The sequence below is a fragment of the Schistocerca americana genome, chromosome 1 (assembly GCF_021461395.2).
Source record: "Schistocerca americana isolate TAMUIC-IGC-003095 chromosome 1, iqSchAmer2.1, whole genome shotgun sequence".
In the NCBI taxonomy this organism is placed as follows: domain Eukaryota; kingdom Metazoa; phylum Arthropoda; class Insecta; order Orthoptera; family Acrididae; genus Schistocerca; species Schistocerca americana.
Genome location: NC_060119.1, coordinates 888,495,302 through 888,517,362, shown reverse-complemented (window position 1 = coordinate 888,517,362; position 22,061 = coordinate 888,495,302).

Below are 22,061 nucleotides of genomic sequence, written 5' to 3'. Positions count from 1 at the left end.
CTCTGTTGTCCCATAAAACCGTCGCCATGACTACCTGTTGAGGGTGTGACTTTGCTTCTTCTTCGGAGGAGAGGACTGCCGTTTTGTTTCCCGTTATAGCGCATGTCTTGATGTTCAGAAAATTGTCATGACCAGCCTCGTAACGCGCAAAACAATTCCACATAGATGGTCCTTTGTTTCTCTTTGTAGTCTTCCGTTAGGCAGCGAGGCGTCCATCAGGCACACACCTTTGAGTAGCGCAGCTTGTGGTCGAGTACTACCAACAGAGACATCCTGCTGAGCAACGAGGTGTTGTATTCTTATTCGTCGATGACCCAGAATGAGAGTGTCTGCACTTACCAAAATTGTAGGAATCACAGCTGTGTAGCCGGTTGGCACGCGGTAGTCGGACGGGTTTGCGCGACCTTGCTGTGAAACTATAGGGAATGTAGCGGAATATTCCACGATGTCCTACGACAAACTTCAGTTGAAACTGGACGAGAAAAATGTATAACATTACTTATTGAGTTTCCCTCGTATAAATGGTAATCCTCATTTAGAAGGGCACATGCATTAGCCTCAGAGACAGCGGAGATAGCACTTTTGTCAATAACGAGAAATGACTATATTGTCTGGTATAATCTTCTTTCTCAACCATAGCAAAACAAGCATGTTTCTGTACATCACACAGTAGTTCTGTTAACTAAAAATAAACACAAATGTAACATGTAAGGCTCCATAATATGAAGCAGTTATACCATTTATACCAGGAAAACATGCTGGAGTCTAAGGGCTTTTAACTCTCTTGGTGTGGCAGGCTATAAAAAAAAGCATTAGGAACAAATTATCAAATCATTACTGTCGGTTACACCTTCAGTGGTAGAGCACTGCGTGTTCCTGCTGCTAATAAGGCAAGTACACTGTTTGTTTACTACATATTCTTGCGAGCTTCAAACTGGAGCGACTTCTTTTAAGTTACCTTTGTAGTTACTGGTATATTTTTGTAATTTCTTGCGTGTTTGAGTACTTACTAGGAGCAACCTTTCATTTCATTTTAAAAACAGTGTAGCGTACAGTACTGCCGTTGCTATCGACCATTTGTATCGACCCTCGTATCGTATAGGCTTTCGTCTCTTTTTCATAGAATAGCTTAGAGTCGGTTAGGCCGTCAGTGAGAGATCAACTCGAGGTCCTGCTGATAATAAGGCGAGTACACCGTTTATTACATATCTTTACGAGTTTCAAACAGGAGCGAGTTCAGAAATGGAACAGCACTGTGATTGCTGTGTACAGACGTAAGCTGAGTTGGTGACCCTTCGCTCATAGCTCAAGGCGGTGTTGGCTTCCGTCACACAGCCTGAGGCCGCTGCCAAGGAGCATCACTGGGGCGGGGGGTTATGGACGCGGGGATGCGAGGGACTTCGAGCACAACCCATATGTCCCCCAATTGATCCACTGCTGTGGCCGCCCCAGGTACTGCCTGAACTGAGGTTTACCTCCCACCCGTGATCAAGTGGGAGATCATTCCAAAGTCTGGCAGGCAGCAAAAGACTTTCTGTCGGCCGTTGAGCCTCCCCGATTCATTTGACGAACAGGTTTCGGGAGTTATCTGTGGCTGACGAAGTCTCTGAGCCGGATGCAGTCGTCCACACTGTTCCAGAGGAAGCTTTCCCGCCAGCAAGGTCTCGGCATTCACAGAGTGTGGGTTTGCTGGTAGTTGAGAGCTCCAGTGTTAGGCGCATAATGGGGCGCCTTAGGAACATGGATGCCAAGGAGCGGAAGGAAGCCAGTATGCAGTCCGTATGCATACCGGCGAGAGTCATTGCGGATGTGGGGAATGGTGCTTCCAGACGCCATGAAGAGTACAGTGTGCAGCCAGCTGCAGGGGGTGGCTCGTGTCGGTACCAATGACGTGTGTTACTTTGGATCGGAGGTGATTCTCCATGGTTTCGGGCGGCTAGCGGAAATGGTAAAGACTGCCAGTCCTGCTTCCGAGATTAAGGTGGAGCTCACCATCTGCAGCATCGTCGACAGAACCGACTGTGGTCCTTTGGTGCAGAGCCGAGTGGAGGGTCTGAATCAGAGGCTCAGGCGTTTCTGTGACCTTGTAGGGTGCATATATTCCTTGACTTGCGCCATCAGGTAGTGGATTTCCAGGTTCCGCTTAATAGGTCAGGAGTCCACTACACACAAGAAGCGGCTACATGGGTAGCGGAGGCTGTGTGGAAGGCACTGGTCGGTTTTTTAGGTTGGACGGTCATAGGAATCCACAGAAAGGGCGTTCGTCTAAAAGGGGGCAGGTAAAACTCAGTAAGGTAGATGTAGAAACGATCGGTATTGTAGTTGTAAATTGTCGTAGCTGCGTTGGGAAAGAACCAGAGCTCCATGCTCTAATAGAAAGCACAGAAGCACAAATAGTCTTAGGAACAGAAAGCTGTCTAAAGCCGGAAATAGGTTCAGCTGAAATTTTTTCAAACGATCTAACAGTTTTCAGAAAGGATAGATTAAATACAGTTGGTGGTGGAGTATTTATTGACGTAAGCAATAGTTTGCCTTGTAGTGAAATTGATGATTGTTCCTGCGAAATAGTATGGGTAGAGGTTATATTTAACAATCGGAGTAAACTATTAATTGGATCGTTTTACCTGTCGCCCGACTCAGAAGATGTGGTTGCTGAACAGTTCAAAGAAAACTAGAGTCTCTTTTCAAGTAGGTACCCCATTCATACAATTATAGTAGGTGGCGACTTCAATTTACCTTCGATATGCTGAAAAAATTACACTTTTGAAGCCGGTGGCAAGCATAAAACGTCATCCGAAATTGTACTGAATGTTTTCTCAGAAAATTATTTTGAACAATTAATTCATGAGCACACTTGAAGCGTAAATGGTTACCGAAACGACCTCTTGGCAACAAATAATCCTTCACAAATAGGGAGTATCATGACGAATAAAGGAATTAGCGATCACAAGGCAGTTGCTGCTAGGCTGACTATCGTTACACCCACAACCACAAAAAAAGGCAAAGTACGTCTATTTAAAAAAGCTGATAAAGAGACAATCTCCACTCCTACCGATCTGACCACGTAAGCTTACAAAAGATGTGGAATGATTTCAAAGAGATAGTATCGACGGCAATTGAGAGCTATATACCACTTAAATTAATAAGTGGTGGTACACAAAACGTGTCAGATCGCTGTTGCAGAAGCAACGGAAAAAGCATGCCAAATTTAAAAGAACGCAAAATCCCGAAGATTGGCAAAATTTTGCAGAATTTCGAAATAAAGCGCGTGCTTGAATGCGAGATGCTTTTAATAAATTCCACAACGAAACTCTGTCTCGGATTCTGGCAGAAAACCCAAAGAGATTCTCGTCATATATGAAGCACACCATTGGCAAGACGCCATCAATACCTTCACTGCGCGATAACAATGGTGAAGCCACTGATGACAGTGGAACCAAAACCGAGTTATTAAACAAGGTTTTCCGAAACTCCTTCATCAACGAAGACGAATTAAATATTCCTGGACTCCAATCGAGAACAACCACGAAGATAAGCAACATAAAAGTAGATACCCTCGGTGTGGCAAAGCAGCTTAAATCGCTTAATAAAGGCAAGGCTTCCGGTCCAGATTGTATACCAGTCAGGTTCCTTTCAGAGTATGCAGATGCAGTAGCTCCATATTTAGCAATTATATACAACCGCTCTCTTACAGAAAGTTCCGTACCTCAAGACTGGAAAGTTGCTCAAGTCACACCAATACCCAAAAAGGGAAGTGGGAGTAATCCTCTGAATTTCAGGTCCATATCACTAACGTCGATTTGCAGTGGGATTTTGGAACATATACTGTATTCTAACATTATGAAGTACCTCCAAGAAAACGATTTACTGACACATAGCACGGATTCAGAAAATATCGTTCTTGAGCAATACAACTAGCTCTTTATACTCATGAAGTAATGAGTTCTATCGACAGGGGATGTCAAATTGACTCCATATTTTTAGATTTTCACCACCGTTCCTCACAAGCGTCCTCTAACCAAAATGTGTGCCTATGGAATATCGCCTCAGTTGTGCGTCTGGATTAGTTATTTCCTGTCACAAAGGTCACAATTCGTAGTAATAGACTGAAAGTCATCGAGTAAAACAAAAGTAATATCCGGAGTTCCCCAAGGATATGTTATAGGCCCTCTATTGTTTCTGACCTATATTAACGACATAGGAGACAATCTAAGTAGCCGTCTTAGATTATTTGTAGATGATGCTGTCATTTACCGCCTTGTTAAATCATCAGATGACCAAAATGATTTAAATATGTGTGCTGAATAAAGAAAAGTGTGAAGTTATTCACATGAATTCTAAAAGAAATCCGCTAAATTTCGATTATGTGATAAGTCACACATATCTGAAGGCTGTAAATTTAACTAAATACTTAGGGATTACAATTACAAATAACATAAATTGGAACGATCACATAGATAATATTGTGGGTAAAGCAAACCAAAAACTGCGATACACTGGCAGAGCACTAACAAGGTGCAAAAGGTCTACTAAAGAGACTGCTTACACCACGCTTGTCCGCCCCATTCTGGACTATTGCTGTACGGTGTGGGATCCGCATCAGGTGGGACTGACGGAAGATATTGAGAAAGTTCAAAGAAGAGCAGCTCGTTTTGTATTATAGCGAAATAGGCGAGATAGTTCCACATACATGATACGTAATTGGAGTGGCAGTCATTAAAACTAAGGCGTTTTTCGTTGCGACGGATTGTTCTCATGAATTTCAGTCACCAGTTTTCTCCTCCGCTTGCGAAAACATTTTGTTGGCACCCACCTACATAGGGAGAAATGGTCATCACGATGAAATAAGAGAAATCAGGGCTCGTACAGAAAAATTTGAGTTCCCATTTTTCCCGCGCACCCTTCGAGAGTGGAACAGTAGAGAGACAGGTTGAAGGTGTTTCATTGAACCCTCTGCCTGGCATATAATATATATATATATATATATATATATATATATATATATATATATATATATATATCTCAGAGTAATTACGTAGATGTAGATGTAGACTAAGTAAGGCTGTTACAGAAAGAACCTTTATCATTAATTTATTTCATAAATAATTTCTCTGCAGTTTTCCTCAATTTCATTTCCTTACCAAAACCGACTTTAAATTAGCCTCACATTGATGTATTTTGTTAAGTTTTAATTAACACTACCTTTCATCAAATAAATTTGTGATGCTGAAGTCCTACCTTATTTACGTTCTTGAAATGGCTAGTGAAGATGGTGCTTGGGGAATGATATGGTAACACCCTCAAATAAGCACCATTCACACATGATTTTCTTGCGCAAGGAGAACTGTCATTGCTTTTAATTCATAGACGGAGTTTTTGAGCTCGCCAAGAGACAAAAATCTGGAGGCATACATTACAGGATATTTGTCATAGCGTCTTTCGGGAAGCAAACCTGGCACGGCGCCTAAATTAGAGAATTCAGTTTGAACTATGAATGCTCCATCAAAATCCGTGACAGCCTGAGCAGATGCGTTCCTGAGTTCGGATTTTAATATGTCAAAAGCCGCTTGTTGGCTTTCAGTCCAATGAACGCATCTCATTTCTTACGTAACTAATTCATGGAGGAAAATTTAGGTAAGAATTTCCTAAATAAATTCACCATCGCTTCTTATCTTTAGATAGTCGAAAGTTCTGGCTCGCCTTAGTTCACTCCTGGTCGATTTTAATCCTGCTGACCAACATTAAATGTCTATAAAGTAGATTTACTCACGGGCCAGAATAACCTGAGGACCTTACTGTGAGACCAGAGCCCCACAAACACTTCAATACTTGGCGGATGTGCTCAACATGTTCAATAAATGTGCGACTCTATATGAAAACATCTTCCAGATAATTGTAAACAAATTTAAACTTCAAACCGATTCCAAGAGCCCTGAAAGTACAGCCAGTCCAATAGACAAACGAAAGGAAATCTGATTAAAGTCATACAAATTCAAATAAGTGCAAAAGGCGATAACATGCAGCGAACCCTCCCTTACCCAAGGAAATTTTGTGGTGAGCTTTGTTCGGATCTAGAACGGTAAAGTACCGCATGTCAGTGAACCAAGTAAAGCAGTTGTGAAGGTTGAGCAAAGGAACTAATTCCAAAATTAGGAACCTACAATCCACAACTGGCTTAGGACCAGGAACAGTGGCGATGCATGTGAGATCGCTGGCTTCCTAATCACACCGCCACGTGACATCTGGTCAACCTATTGGCTCGGGATCTTCATTTTTGGCGGCGACTGGCGATAAGGGATTGGCACACCGGCACCTGATGTGACAGCTGTGTACTATATTTCGTTTTGTTCGTTACCCCTAAATTACAACTCCAAACTCCGAAAACTTCCTGATCACCTTCAGTAACAGCTGAGCCTCACCAGTTGTAAATGACAAGATTAAAATTCGATAGCTTCACTGGACACATTATACACGCGTTGGGCCCCGGTTGTTGTTGTGGTCTTCAATCCTGAGACTGGTTTGATGCAGCTCTCCATGCTACTCCATCCTGTACAAGCTTCTTCGTCTCCCATTACTTACTGCAACCTACACCCTTCTGAATCTGCTTAGTGTATTCATCTCTTGGTCTCCCTCTATGATTTTTACCCTCCACGCTGCCCTCCAATGCTGATTTTGTGATCCTTTGATGCCTCAGAACATGTCCTACCAACCGGTCCCTTCTTCTTGTCAAGTTTTGCCACAATTTCCTCTTCTCCCCAATTCTATTCAATACCTCCTCATTAGTTATGTGATCTACGCATCTAATCTTCAGTATTTTTCTGTAGCACCGCATTTCGAAAGCTTCTATTCTCTTCTTGTCCAAACTATTTATTGTCCACGTTTCACTTCCATACATGGCTACACTCCATACAAATACTTTCAGAAACGACTTCCTGACACTTAAATCTATACTCGATGTTAAGAAATTTCTCTTCTTCAGAAACGCTTTCCTTGCCATTGCCAGTCAACATTTTATATCCTCTCTACTTCGACCATCATCAGTTATTTTGCTCCCCAAATAGCAAAACTCCTTTACTACTTTAAGTGTCTCATTTCCTAATCTAATTCCCTCAGCATCACCCGACTTAAATCGACTGCACAAGAGAACGTCATCATCATTTAACCATATAGTAAATCTGGCCCCGGTACGTTCGCACAATTTACACTACTTATCGGGCCGGAATTTAAAACAAAAGTGACTATCGTCTTAATACAAAACCAATCCAGTACCCTGAACAAAATCACAGACCAGCAACAGTTTTGTACTAAGTTCCTTTGCCAAAAATAATGTTACTGGCCACGACAAGCCATCAGTTTTAGAACAGACTCATACCCATCCTACTAATGGTAATGGCTGACAGTTCGCGGTGTGAAAATCGGGACTAACTGGTTGAAATAAAGAAAATTTGCATGTCACGATTCCTTAAATACCAAGTATCATAAAAGCAAGACGCTGCTCCTCGAAGCAAACAAGGCACAATAATAGGTTCTCCGTTTTTAGCCCACACCCAAAGGGAAATTTACGTCTTGTCACTACCTTCACCTTATTAGAACCTCTCATCAGGTCTTCAGATCGAGGACGCCCAGTTTCCTGCTGGCTTCGTTTACACTCCAATTGCTTTCGTCCTTAAATGATGATGATGTCGTGTGACGATGGCCTCCCGTCGGGTAGACCGCTCGCCTGGTGCAAGTCGTTTGATTTGACGCCACTTCGGAGACTTGCGCGTCGATGGGGATGAAATGATGATGATTGGGACAACACAACACCCAGTCCCTGAGCGGGGAAAATCTCCGACCCCAGACGGGAATCGAACCCGGGTCTGTAGGACTGACAGTCCGCCGCGCTGACCACTACTGGGGGCGGACTTCGTCCTTACAGGCAATGACGTGTAAACTTCCCAGCAGCGGGGAAAAGCTCCTCTGACCCAAAAATCACTCTCATTAGCTTTATGCACACCTTGCGTCGTGTCCCTTGCTCAACCTTCCCCAAGGGGCCCCTGTGATCACGTCCTTCCTCAGCAAACCCATTGCCTTCTATGCTAGCGACTAGCTCATCCAACTCGAGAAATGTTACAGGTTTCTCAGAAAATGTTTGCAATCGGTTATCAGATCAAGTTCCTTCTAAGACCTTGTTTACAATCTCGCCCTCCTCAACGTGAACGTTCAGTCACACTGGCCGCTCGAATTTGTTGCATACATTCTGTAAATGTCTCATTATACCCGTGCACACGAAGAAAATACTGACTAATTAAGTCATTTCTGACCCCAGGTGACAGTCTCTCCCTTACAGTCGTTCCTCGTAGTTCTCCTAATGTTCCACGATCAGAGTATGGCACTAATCATTCGGCTCAAACTGCCATAGGACAAGGGATATAAAATCTGAGAAATTACTGAGTTCTTAAGAATATAAGCTTGGTTTTCTGTGCGTGGGGGGGTATTACTACATTTCAAGAAATGAAAGTTTTCCCCTAGGCCCGAGAAAGACTTGGCGCAAAGAGACAGCACGGCACTCGCCTCACTGATATTACCCGCAGACACGCCACTGCAACGCACAGCCATGCACTCGGCTCGGCAATGCTTCCTTCTCCTGACTGGACACGTATTCAGATCCAATGTTGCAGCTGCTGTTTCTCTAAATATATTATGCTTAGAAGAGCTCTTGGTTCCAAGCGCTCTCTAGTTCACCTACAACAAACAAAACGACAAATAGTCTCCACCTGCATATACCAATATATATTTTTTGTCACGCATGGTGCTTAATTGGGATTATTAATTCGCTCCGCTGCTACCACTGAAATGGCTAATGAGCAAGGTGTTTGGGGAGTGGTATGGTAAGGTCGTCAAATAAACGTCATTCGCCCAAGATAAACCATCGCTGAATTCATGAATAACAACATACAAAATAGCCCAAAGGATTACAATACAATTAAATGCCATCTGATACCCAGTTAGCTTCCTTTTACGGTCACATAAACGTAGGCAAGACTCAAATCCGGCACCGGTTCACATTACTGGATGCGTCATTGTACAGCGTCCAGCCAAATAGTGCCGTCACTGGTACTTCTACAACATATAAGCAGCTCTTGCAAAATCTCCAAATCACACATTTCATGGCCTGCCCTCATAAATATATTTAAACTTAGCCATCTTGATACTGTAGCAGCCGCATGTTTCCAGGTTGGAAACCCATATTGTTTTGACAGGATGCAGACCGAGGACCTGTGTGGTGCCGTTAGACGCAATAAAACAGTATTCAAGGTTACTCCATTTATTACTCAGAATGCAAGTCATTGCCATCCATGTCTTCTGCGACACCTTTTGTCTGAGTAAACTGGAGAAAAATCCACTGGATCCAACGGCGGACATCACGGCTGCCGAGGACGCTGCATCAACTCGGAGTGGAAGCCGATGATGCCCCGGCGTTCCGGCTGGCCGTCCGTTAGCGTGTTAGGCACGCTCTGTCGGTAGCCCTGTTTGGAGATGGCGATGGCTGCGATGTGACTGTTTGCTTCACATTATGTTTCAGGGAGTACTCAGTCCCTAACAGATCACTACCCATGTTGTCGTCTCAGGAGGACTGCGGTATCGGACGCGAAGCTGTGCTGAATGGTGAACTTGATCCGCTGCTGCAGTATCATGTCATACCCGTACGATGCTGCAGCTTTAGGGCAGCTTCTGACGTACGAAGGCGGTTCGGTTTGTGCTCTTCTAAACATTCTCTGTTGAGCTCTCTCGCCGTCCCAATCAAGAGTGTCAAGGATGCTGTCTTCCTGACCGAGTAACGGTGTTGAAATGTTTAGGCTTCCCGGCTGGCGGCTGTTGATACTCCCATGCGATTGAGTAACGCCAGCTGTTCGAATTTAAGACATTGTACTCTTTCGTTTCCTTAATAATTTTTCGTGTAACATTGCCTTCCACTTTAACAAAATTCTTATCGAATTTTACCCTATTCTACACGTTTGGTTAACTACCTTACATATTTATATCTATTTTGAAACTTTTGCTCTTTTAAGCATAAAGAAAACCTTATCCTAGCTAACCCTAGTTTTCATAGCTTGCATCTTTTTACATTTTAGCCGGAAATCTCTGGCTTACAAGTAAGAATCCGTTCCAAAGGTTTTCATAAACGGTTGTGTCCCTTTTGCTCGATTTACACTCTTTGTGAGCCAAAAATAGAGTGCACAAATAAAAGCGAGTACTGCCGTATTATATTATGTATATTATTATATATGAATTATAATATTATGTAATTGTAATGATATTCTATATCACTATGTACACACACACAACAATGATTTTTTTCTTTGCTCTTAACCTTACATTTCCGTACATTTCGCAATATCCGATATTCGTCCTTTTTTGTGCGTTGACCAACTAAAACTCTTTAGGACAAAATGATTTTTTGCGATGGGATAGTTTAAATGCTTACTTTTAATACTGGTATATTTGATTACCAAGTTAATTGTAACAGACAATTACATATAGGATGTGTACCACTATTAATTTCATATTGCTACAAAACTAAATATTTAACCTGTGTTTCCACTGTGAAAAATAATATTTCTGATAAACGTGTATAGGCCATTTTCCAATAAATCAGTGCCAGTAGATTACAATGAGCAAACTTTTCTTTCATCAGATTTTATTTTAATCCTCATGACACATTAATACATAACTGTTATATTATTCTTAATAACACCCACGATCAGAGAAACTTCAGAAAGGTACAGGAATCAAATAACAGAAAATGAACTGTTGACAAAGTACAGCTATACAAAGGAAATACCACTGCTTTGTGCTGAGGTCCATCTACTATGATGGACAGTTTCTCTGGTATACTTTCTAGTTACTGAAAGACCTTTTGTATACTACTTCTTCTTTTTCTTAATCTTCTTCTTCTTCTTCCAATCCTGCATGGATGTCTATTTTCTAAATAACATCTGGTTGCATTTATGAGCGGTAACTGTTAGTTTTCTGTCTTTTCTTTAACACCAGCGCCACTAATGGAAATGTAGCTGTCACCTTTTTGCCGTTTCACTTTCCTGTCGTCTTTCTTCCTATTGGAATTGTCATAAAATTGTCATCGCTTCCTACACGTTACTATTACTCGCTGTTGCAAAACTTCGGAGCAGGTTTTTTGTAATATAAACATAACACTAACTGCCATTACTCCAAGTAATCTGACTTACACATAAGCACTCGCTACATTAAACTGAATGAGACGTGCTGCTCTCACACGCATTGAGACAATGAATCCGCTGATTAATTTTAAACAGTCTCCCGAAAAAAGGCACTTAGACCTATGGACCCTTCTTCGGCAAATGTTTCATTTTATATATTGTCCGTAGTAAAGTGGGATCTATAGTTTTATTCAGGAAGGTCAGCTTTTGAATATGTAATAACATAAAAGTGAAACTTTGCTTCTGCTCTATCAGACTTGGTTCCAAGTACTAATAATCTACTTCGTTTTAAACTCTAATTTTGTCATCCCTATAAATATCTTGTTATTGTATCAATTTACTACTTCTGTCTCTGGTGAAAACATACAATTAAACCAGTGGCTGCCAGTCCACTTAAAATGTGGTTGCAACATTAACAAGTGACTAACTTGTGTAACCGATGTTTGTGACGGTAATTGCAATTTGACGCTGAACGGTGAAGTCATCTCCACTACCTCGTACTGTCATTGAAACTTTGTCGAGAATTTCTTGGTTTTTAGAATAACTCTCACTACGTAATGAATGATCAATAAAGAAACTTAAGTAAGTAATACGATCCGTCTACATTAGTACTGATGTCGGAATGCAGTTCTAAATATCATTATTAGGAGTGTTTGGGTTAGGTTCCACTAGAACCTGTGTCAGCAAACAATAGCAAAACACTAATATGGCTATGGATGTGATCCATAACGCTGTATGGGTCATTTAATGAAGAAGTGATTCTTTCTCGTCTTTCTACAATATTATATTTGACTTCCATACAAAAATGAGTGAACGTTTAATAGTGAATGTTTAAAAAGACATATTTTAATGTCAGGAACATCCATATTGTTGTGCTGGAACTGATTGGGGAAGTGCTGCTATCTACCTGAAAAAATATTTGCTACAGAGGTTGCATCAGCTCTCAACACACTAAATCCTTTTACTAACACTGAGCTAAATTTAGATACAATTTTTCCCTATTGTAAAAGAAAGGCATACATCATCCATTTGATATAAATCACACCGGTACTGAAGAAATATAAGTGACTGACATGCTGAGAAAGACACAAGACTGGCGAAAAGATTTCACAACAAATTTCTTTGCATAAATGAATGTGCAGTCTGAAAGCCTGTCAGGTTTTTCCTGTGCTGCCGCCGCCAGGACATGACAGGCAGAAACAAGGGGCGGTAATCCCGTATGCAGACATGCAGAGCAACGTCGTTCAAGTCGGAAAGCACCCGGATCTCGTAGAAAATACCAGCTGCGTCAGAAAACCGTCTTCCGCTACTTTGTGATGGTTGAAACACAGGATCTCTGCCTTGTGATGAAGCACCAAACTATTCCCAATTAAATTCTGTAATACTAAAATTTTAACAACGGATTATTAATAAACATTAATAAATGTTAAAATGCTAGAGAAACCCTCCCTTGGAACCAAAGACGATTTCCTAATAAATTAGCCAAAATGTCCTCAGAGAAGTTTCGTCGTCGCAGATCAGAGATAGAAAAAGGTAATATGATTTTAGCTAGGTGTAGCAGTATCTAAGGGATGGCCCCAGAATTAGTATCGCTTACTGAAGGTTATAAAGCACATTTAGTATTAGGAACAGAAAGCTGATTAAAAACGGACATTAATGACAACTAAATCCTAAGTCGAGATTGGGATATTTATCGTAAGGATAGGTTAGTCGCCAATGTTGCCGGCGTGTTTATTGCAGCAAAGAATTTGATAAAATCAGTCGAGGTTATCACGGATTCCGATTGTGAATTACTCTTGGTGAATTTAAGTATCAAACATCGGTAAAAATTGTAATGGCATGCTTTTATAGACAGCGTGGGTCAGGAGCACTAGCGGAAGAGTGCTTCGACAGAACTTACAGAGCATCGTTAGTAATTTTCCTGACCATACCATTGTAATAGGGGCTGACTTTAACTTTATAGATATAGATTTGTAGCGTCATGCTATCAAAACTGGTGCCAGAGACAGAGATTTATGTGACATTTTTCTGGATATCTTTTCTGAAAATTACTTTGAGCAGACAGAGAACCAACAAGTGAGGGTAACGTCTTAGACCTCCTGGCAACAAACAGACCTGAACTTATCGAATCAGTTAACGTAGAGGAAGCTATCAGTGATCAGAAGGCTGTGACAGCGTCTATGATAACGGGTCTGACAAAGAATGTTCAAAAATGCAGGAAGATATTTTTGTTTAGCAAGAGTGAGAGCATACAAACTTCAGAGTACCTGAACAGTCGGCATCAAATATTCGGTGATGAGGACGAAGATGTGGAAAACAAATGGAAAAAAAATCAAGGAATCGTGCAATATGCCCTAGACGAGTACGTTCCGAGCAAGGTCTTAAGGAACGGGAAGGACCCACCATGGTATAATAGCCGTGTTAGAAAACTGCTACGTAAACAAAGAGAACATCACCTCAGACTCAAGAGAAGTAAAAACATAGGAGACAAACAAAAGCTGAATGAAAGGAAAATGAGCGTAAGGAGAGAAATGAGAGAAGCGTCCAATGGCTTTGAAAATAAAACCTTATCCATCGCTCTGAGTAAAAACCCTAAGAGGTTTTGGCTGTATTTAAAATCAGTGAGTGAAAATCACCTATTCTTTCACTTAGTGACCACTCTGGCACCGAAACGGAAGATGACAGAGAGAAGGCCGAAATACTGAAATCGGCCTTCCAAAATTGTTTCAGCGTGGAATATCGTAACACGGTCCCTCCTTTCAATCGTCGCACGAACGTCGAAATGGGTGATATTGAGGTAATCGATCTTGGAATAGTAAAACAGCTACAGTCACTTAGTAGTGGAAAGGCGTCAGGAGCTGATGAGATACCAATACGATTCTGCAAAGATTATGCGAAAGAACTTACTCTCCTTCTAGCACTAATTTATTGTAGACTGTTTGAGCAATGAAGGATACCTAGCGACTGAAAGAAAACGCAGGTGGTTATCTGGACGGGTTTCAGGAGTCTACAATAATCTCGTTTGCAACAAGACTGTTAATTCTCCAGACGGACAGTGTGACGGCATTTGGAGCAGCGTGGACTGTAAGAACGACGACCATTGTTGCAGCTTCTGTTGAGGTAGCAGCATACAGAGACATGTCCGAGAGTGTGATGAACAAAGACAAGACACAGGAGTATCACCATGTCGTTGTGTCAGCTTGGTTCCAATTTGGCGTAGGACCTCACAATGGACGTAGCTGGATACGGAGGAACCGAGGTGGGCAAAAGATACAAAATTGCATGCGTCGTCGTCATACTGGGTCAGTCATGGTATGCGATGTCATTGAATAAACAACACGATCATCTCTGGTTCACATAGTTGGTGATCTGGACAGCAACAGTTACGATTCAGATGTGTTTAGGGCAAAGGTTGTATCCTGTTTTTGAGACTATTGTGACGTAATCAACAAGAGAATGAAAGATCGCATATTCCTCGCACTATTGTGCCCTACCTCAACATAGGAGGTATTCCATTTTTACTCTGACTCACCCACTGAAAACATTGACTCAGAGTTACCGAGAGCCTGGCACACATTGAGCCACTAAAAATGTATGAATTATGGCATAGAACTGAAGCATTCTGAAATGGCATACTAGTATCTGTCATGCAAGTTCATTTTCACTCGATATCCAGACTGTTGTAGAGATTCATGTAAATTTGTCATCAACCCAAAGAAAACGTTCTGTATCAATAGACAAGTCATAATTGTCCCTTTGTTTGAAATCAGACTCATTTCATTGGAATATTGTAATTGTTTTAAAAATAAGCCTGGAGTAATAGTAACCTCCATCGTTAACGTTCAGATTACGAATGCTGTTACCTAGAGTATCAAGGCAACAGGTAAACAAACATTTCATTCTTAGGTGATAAATGAGATGGACTTTCAATAAGAGTATTTTACTGTATAAGTTTTGAGGACACATACGACATTAAGGACAAAGCGACTGTTAAAACAAAAGTTCATTGTCAAATTTAAAACCGAGTATTAAGCTGCAACTCAGACAGAAGAATGAGGTGAAGTTTAATGAAATGGATGTGACGAGATGTAAGCCCATCCAGATTATCATAAAAGCACGATAAAATGTTGTAGGTAATGCAGAGGAGTATTATTGTGTTAAAATAAGAATTATAGCAACCAAGCTGATATTGAATTCCATCAAATTGTGAGTAATGTTCATGATATTGCAACGTAACAATAAAAGAAATTGTACAGATATTTGTGCAAACCGCGTTTAGTGCAAAGTTTTGAATGATCTATAGATATAACATGAACTGCTTCATGCACAATATATCGATATATCCTGTATCTTTAAACAAATAGGAGACAACATAAAAGGAGATACTATGTAAAACAACAGTACCCTGAGCAGTATCCATACTGATTATAGTAGCAAAGAAGGTTGAGTAGTCATTTAGGCTCACAGCTTCAACAAAATTGTTAGAAAAGAGACAGACCTATCAGCCTGCGAGATGAAGTACTGTTAAAGTTCCAGAACATGTAATATACAAGTAGCTTAACTTTACACTTGATACCCTAAATGCAGAAAATGTACTGCGAGATTTTTCATTAAAAATGTTACCACTATAATGTGGTACAATTTAGATCATACACATTCATGTCATTGATTATAGTGTGTGAGGAAAGCTCAAATATTATGATGGAAATAATGTTATACGAACAAAGTTGTGACTTGGTAACTGAAATTTTCTGTCCTCAAAAGAATGAAGGAATTACCCAAAAGTTGAAAACTTTTCAATTTGTATGGCGAATTCTTTAATTACTGAACGTTGTTGTTAGTAGTGACTGTATTGTAAAAGACATTCAGAAATGAAAAGCGACAAGGAATTGATTACCACTGCAAATGAAAGCATTCACGGACCTAAGCAGTTCCTGTAAAAGTTTGTACACTGATAGTTATTTAACAGTCTTGGTATGAATGACCTTTCGAAATGATATTGTTGTTGTTGTGGTCTTCAGTCCTGAGACTGGTTTGATGCAGCTCTCCATGCTACTGTATCCTGTGCAAGCTTCTTCATCTCCCAGTACCTCCTGCAACCTACATCCTTCTGAATCTGCTTAGTGTATTCATCTCTTGGTCTCCCTCTACGATTTTTACCATCCACGCTGCCCTCCAATACTAAATTGGTGATCCCTTGATGCCTCAACACATGTCCTACCAACCGATCCCTTCTTTTAGTCAAGCTGTGCCAGAAACTTCTCTTCTCCCCAATCCTATTCAATACTTCCTCATTAGTTATGCGATCTACCCATATAATCTTCAGCATTCACAAATGACATAGTGTGCTCATATTGAGTGACGAATTCCAGATCAGTGACACAGATAGTTGATATATCATCATCACGAACCAGGCGCTTCCATCCGAGCCAATTACGAACGTCTCTTAGAGCCCACTAAAGAGTAGGCTAGAGATCTTCTTGATCTGATCCACCTGTTCGCTGCTCTTCCCCTCGATTTCTTGCACTCGATCTTCCCTTCTACGATTGTGTTCTCTTGATTTTCTCTGTCTCTTTATAACACTCTCTTGCTATGACACAAACCAATGTTACCCTCTGAAAGATTCGGGAGGACGACGGTTCAATCCCGTCTCCGGCCATCCTGATTTAGGTTTTCCGTGATTTCCCTAAATCGTTTCAGGCAAATGTCGGGATGGTTCCTTTGAAAGGGCACGGCCGATTTCCTTCCCAATCCTTCCCTAACCCGAGCTTGCGCTCCGTCTCTACTGACCTCGTTGTCGACGGGACGTTAAACACTAACCACCACCACCACCCTCTGAAAGGATTTTGAGTTTTGACCGCGTGTTTCTGTAATGGATAAAGGATATCGGACAGTAGTTTTGAATATACTGCATTTTATAGAAAAACTAAACAGTCTTTACATTGGGAATAAAGAAGGTAGAAAAGTTCATACGAATGACACAATAACGGTCACCAGCCCAATTAGGAGCATTAATTTGAAGCATTATGTTTAAGAAAATTAAACATTAGTTGTTGAACTAACTCTTATTAAGATTCCCTAGCACACTGGATACACACGAATACAGGGGGATCCAAGCTGTGGGTAGCCGTAGATACCATTAATGCACAAACCAGTGATCATAGAAAGCACAATTATACCCAACTCATAATAATAACAGTTACAATCACGATCATTACGTGACTCAATACTGAGATGTTGCTACAGGAAACACCGAACTAAAGTTGGACGTGGAGGGGCTTCTGACTTGACTGACATATAAATACCACAAATAAAATTAAATAATACTACAATTACACTGTTTATATACCCATTTATAAAAATGTATCATACTTCTTTAGTAGCGGTAATATTCCAATTATCTTTCTAATGTGAGAAGAGCATGTTGGAGACCCATAAACTGATACTGTCTCACTAGCCAAACTCTGTGCTCATTTCAGTAACAAAATTCAATTCAGCTAAATTCAATTCCTAGCCTCGCTTGGAATAGTTTATGTTCTCATCCTTCAAAGCAAATTACTCTGAGATCGATTAACCTCAAAAACATCGTTCATGATAGCAATCAAAGCTAAATTATGTTTCAAATAAGTTTAAACTTACGTGCTTTTTTCATCACCTGTGATGCAGGTATTTTAGACAGCAACATTGCAAAGTCTGGAACTGAATTTTAGCTCATTTAAGACACAGAAATAAATAACTAGTTTGTTTAAAACTGGATACTCGGTTTTCTGAACACTTAGGAGGGGATCCTACATAGGTTCATTATTAGGATAAAAGATACTGTTCTAAACACAGGTTTATAGCACTTGGATTATTATTTTTAACACTCACACTAATTAACTGGTCGATTTGTATGCATGAGTTGATGGATCAGTGGTGAAGTAGTGGTGGCAAGCGACATGACAGCTAACTGTATTCACTGCTCTTGATGTTTGAATGATTTTTGCAACCTTCTTGGTGACGGTTTTTTAAAGTGTCGAGCTATTTCTTAATGTCGAGAGTACCATGCAATAGCCAAAGCCACATCCGAGGCAAAATTCCGTGGAAAACGGCTTCCAAATGCCTCCCTTGGCACCCTCGATATGTACCGTGCAACGGCTGGTCGCTGTCTGCGTACTTTTCCCACCAAGTAGCCTCCGAGTTCGACCGCCGAAACCACCTTTTACATCACGCCAAGGCACTTCCGTTGCGGAGGGACTTCCCTACGTCTTTTATGTTATACAAGTGTCCTAAGCATGAACCAGCTTCCGATATGCAATATTTCCTTTACAGACATACATATATTATAAAATTTCATTATTTTAAACATTATTTAGCTATTTCCATACATACATTACAAACTTTAAATTTCCTGTCAATAATCAATGACCTTAAGTAACAACGAACAATCAATGCATAATCACAGATACAGTTACATAGTATAAACCTACTTCTAATCAACATATCTGTTACATATTCTCTCAGTACAGCCAAAGAACTGTAAAATTTTTTGGTTGACACAAGAAGAAACGCGTCTTGAGGTACTGAGTTGCCAAACACTGGATACATATGATCTTCTTTCATTCTATGCGCAGCGTCCTGCGCCAACAACAAAGGTCAAATACATCAATACGCTGCTTGTCTCTGCCTTATGGGTCTATGTTTCGTAACAGTAAAAGAAGGCGAAAACGAGAGTGTTACAACAAACTGAACTTTAGTGGTGTTTATTAGTGGTGTTTATTATCGCTCTGTTCTTCCAGATCTTAGTGAGGTTCTTCATAGCCATTAGCCCTATCATGATCCGTCTGCTTATCTTCAGAGCTTCTCCTGTCGCAGATGGCTGATCAAAGATAGCTGGCTCTAAGCACTATGGGACTTGAAATCTGAGATCATCAGTGCCCTAGACTTAGAAACTACTTAAACCTAAATAACCAAGGACATCACACACATCCATGCCCGAGACAGGATTCCAACCTGCGACCGTAGCAGCAGCGCGGAACAAAGATAGATGAATGAGTGCACGACTTCCAGTTCCTTTAATCCACATGTTAGTTTAACCTATGCTCCTAGATCAATTATCGTGAGTGTGGACTTGCTCAGATTGATGTCTAATACAAATGATAAATTAACACTCTATATTTTTGTTAGAAGTAAATTTTTCCTGCTGGCAAAACACACGGTGTCATCAGTAAATCGTATATTGTTAATAGTTCTACCACTAGCTGAGATAGCTGAACCGTCAAAAGCACTCCTAACGACATGTTCTGCATGGATGTTGTACGGTTGGAAGGTATGAAGAAAACGGTTCCTGGAGATTTACTATGACCGTCAATTTGCAATCAGAAAACGTTTAAAGAAAAACTGCATGAAATAAATTAATGTTGTACAAACCTCAAGAACACATTCTACTTCCGCAAACTTCAAAAGCTACCTCTGTATGAGAAGTTTTCCTATCCCGTTAAAATTCTGATAATAAAATCCCTTGACAGCGAAAACAGTAAAACACTCTGAAGCCAATTTGATAAATATGGACACAGTATACTGTAATTTTTCCTACTGGTAACAGTTAAACTCAAATAGCATCTATACATGATTGAATGGAAATATGACGTTTTGTGGTATGTAAACAAAGATCGCGTACTTTGGCAGCTGTTAAGATTCAAAATGGTTCAAATGGCTCTGAGCACTATGGAACTTAACTTCTGGGGTCATCAGTCCTCTAGAACTTAGGACTACGTGAACCTAACTAACCTAAGGACATCACACACATCCATGCCCGAGGCAGGATTCGAACCTGCGACCGTAGCGGTCACGCGGTTCCAGACTGTAGCGCCTAGAGCAGCTCGGCCAATCCGACCGGCGTTAGGTTCAACGTTCACTCTAATACGCTAACTTGAACGAATGGCGTATAAGCTACTTCTTTGTAAATGGTCGATGTAAATAACAATGGTGGATTCTTAAACGTACACGTCTGGCCTTATTTCACACTACAACACATAAATTATCTTGTCTAAACTTCTGTATATACACATCGAAGCACACCCTTCCAAAAGACACATACAACGCATGCAACGACTAGTACAAATACAATGAAAAGCAAAAACAAATAAATGATGACAATAACTACTTTTAGTGGTGAGGTCAACAGTCATTGAACGTGAACAGTTTTTACAATACAATATTTACAAAGAGAAACATTAAGAGATAGTCTATTACAAAGCAGAAAGAAATTAAATTGGTTACAATCGTGTTTCTCGATGGGAGGAATGGTTCTGAGTCTTATCTGTTCTGGGTCGGCGTGATGTGGTGACGGCGGTAGAAGCAGTTCGAAGTTACTGAATTTCATCCAGTCATGTCCTTGACATTAATATAGTCTGTTTTCTTACAGCTGTTTCAGCTGGCGGTGGTAATAAATTGTGTGGTATCCATTTGTCGTAGGCCGGAACAAAGCAACTGTTTATGCAGCATTTGAAGGTCGTATTAGTTTAACTGCAACTTCCACACACGTGAATTTGGCACAGTCATGTATAAATTAACATAATATTTGCTGTAATTTGATAATTTCTAGGTTAGACAGTCCATCTGCCACTGATATTCATCGTTAACGATAACACTGTTCCCGTGAAACAGTCCTTACGTAGCAACACTGTTCAGTTTCCACATTGGCGGTTAGTTTTTTAGCATACGTCATATTTCATTGTCAAGAAAAATGAACAATATTAAATTCACAGTTTATGTAATGCAGTTCAATTCTAAACCGACGACAATACTGTCTGTTAACGAGTGCATTGTCACTGTCACAAGCATCATTCTGCAAAAACCTAGAGCGCTTGCGTAATACAACGTCCGTTTAGAATATCCATCCTAAAGTCAAATTTCAAACCAGCCTAACACACGAAAGTCCGGTAATAATATTGCATTAAACGGACACCATTACTACACACAGTACTTGCTTCCGTACCGCCACGCTCATGCGTCATCTGCGACTGTCTGCCACACACCGTTCGACCCGACAACTATCGATATCTCTCTCGCTCCACAGTTCTTACAAAACTTCTGCCTGTTGCCTTACGTTTCACACAATACATCTAATAAAACTATTTGAAAGACTACCAGAAAAAAATCCAAGTCTTTACACAAGGAACTCGTGTAGAAAATAGTACAGTAAACATAGTCATACATACTTCATGCTCTACACAATATAATTAATGAAAAATATTCTACGTCACCATAAATACATCTATGCAGTATGCCTACTGGTGCACTGAAAGAATCAGACATGCCAGTACTTCGCAGCTGCAAGGTGATTATTCTGCAGTCTTCTGGTCAGTACTGCCAAGGGTGGGGGGACGCTAGACTCTGCAAGCCCCTGGTACAACTTTACCCAGATAACACAGTCAAAAGCTTTCCTATAATCAAGGAAGAGGATGAAAACAGGAACGCTGCAATCTCGTGATTTCTCGGTTATTTATCGTATGTTGAGAATCTGTTCACGGTTTCCGTTTTCTTTGTTCTGTGGATATGTGAGGCTGACTATAGGGCTTCAAAATAATGGACTTTCCATCTTACAAGCTCACCGAATGTCAGAAGAGGTTTCTTGTTGTGAATCTTTGCTCTCCTTTTCCGCTCTTCTTGGTAGATTGGAGCTTAATCCGCATTTTCATGGACAGCAGAGTGTCATCACTTTCACAGGCAGTTCCAGGAAAGGCCTCACTATCCAAGACCAACTTCCCCATCGTCTACGCAACAGGATGAAGTTGTAACGCCGGAAATGCATATCCTCCTATTTCCATCTATTGTACTATAATTTGTTTTCCTTATTTT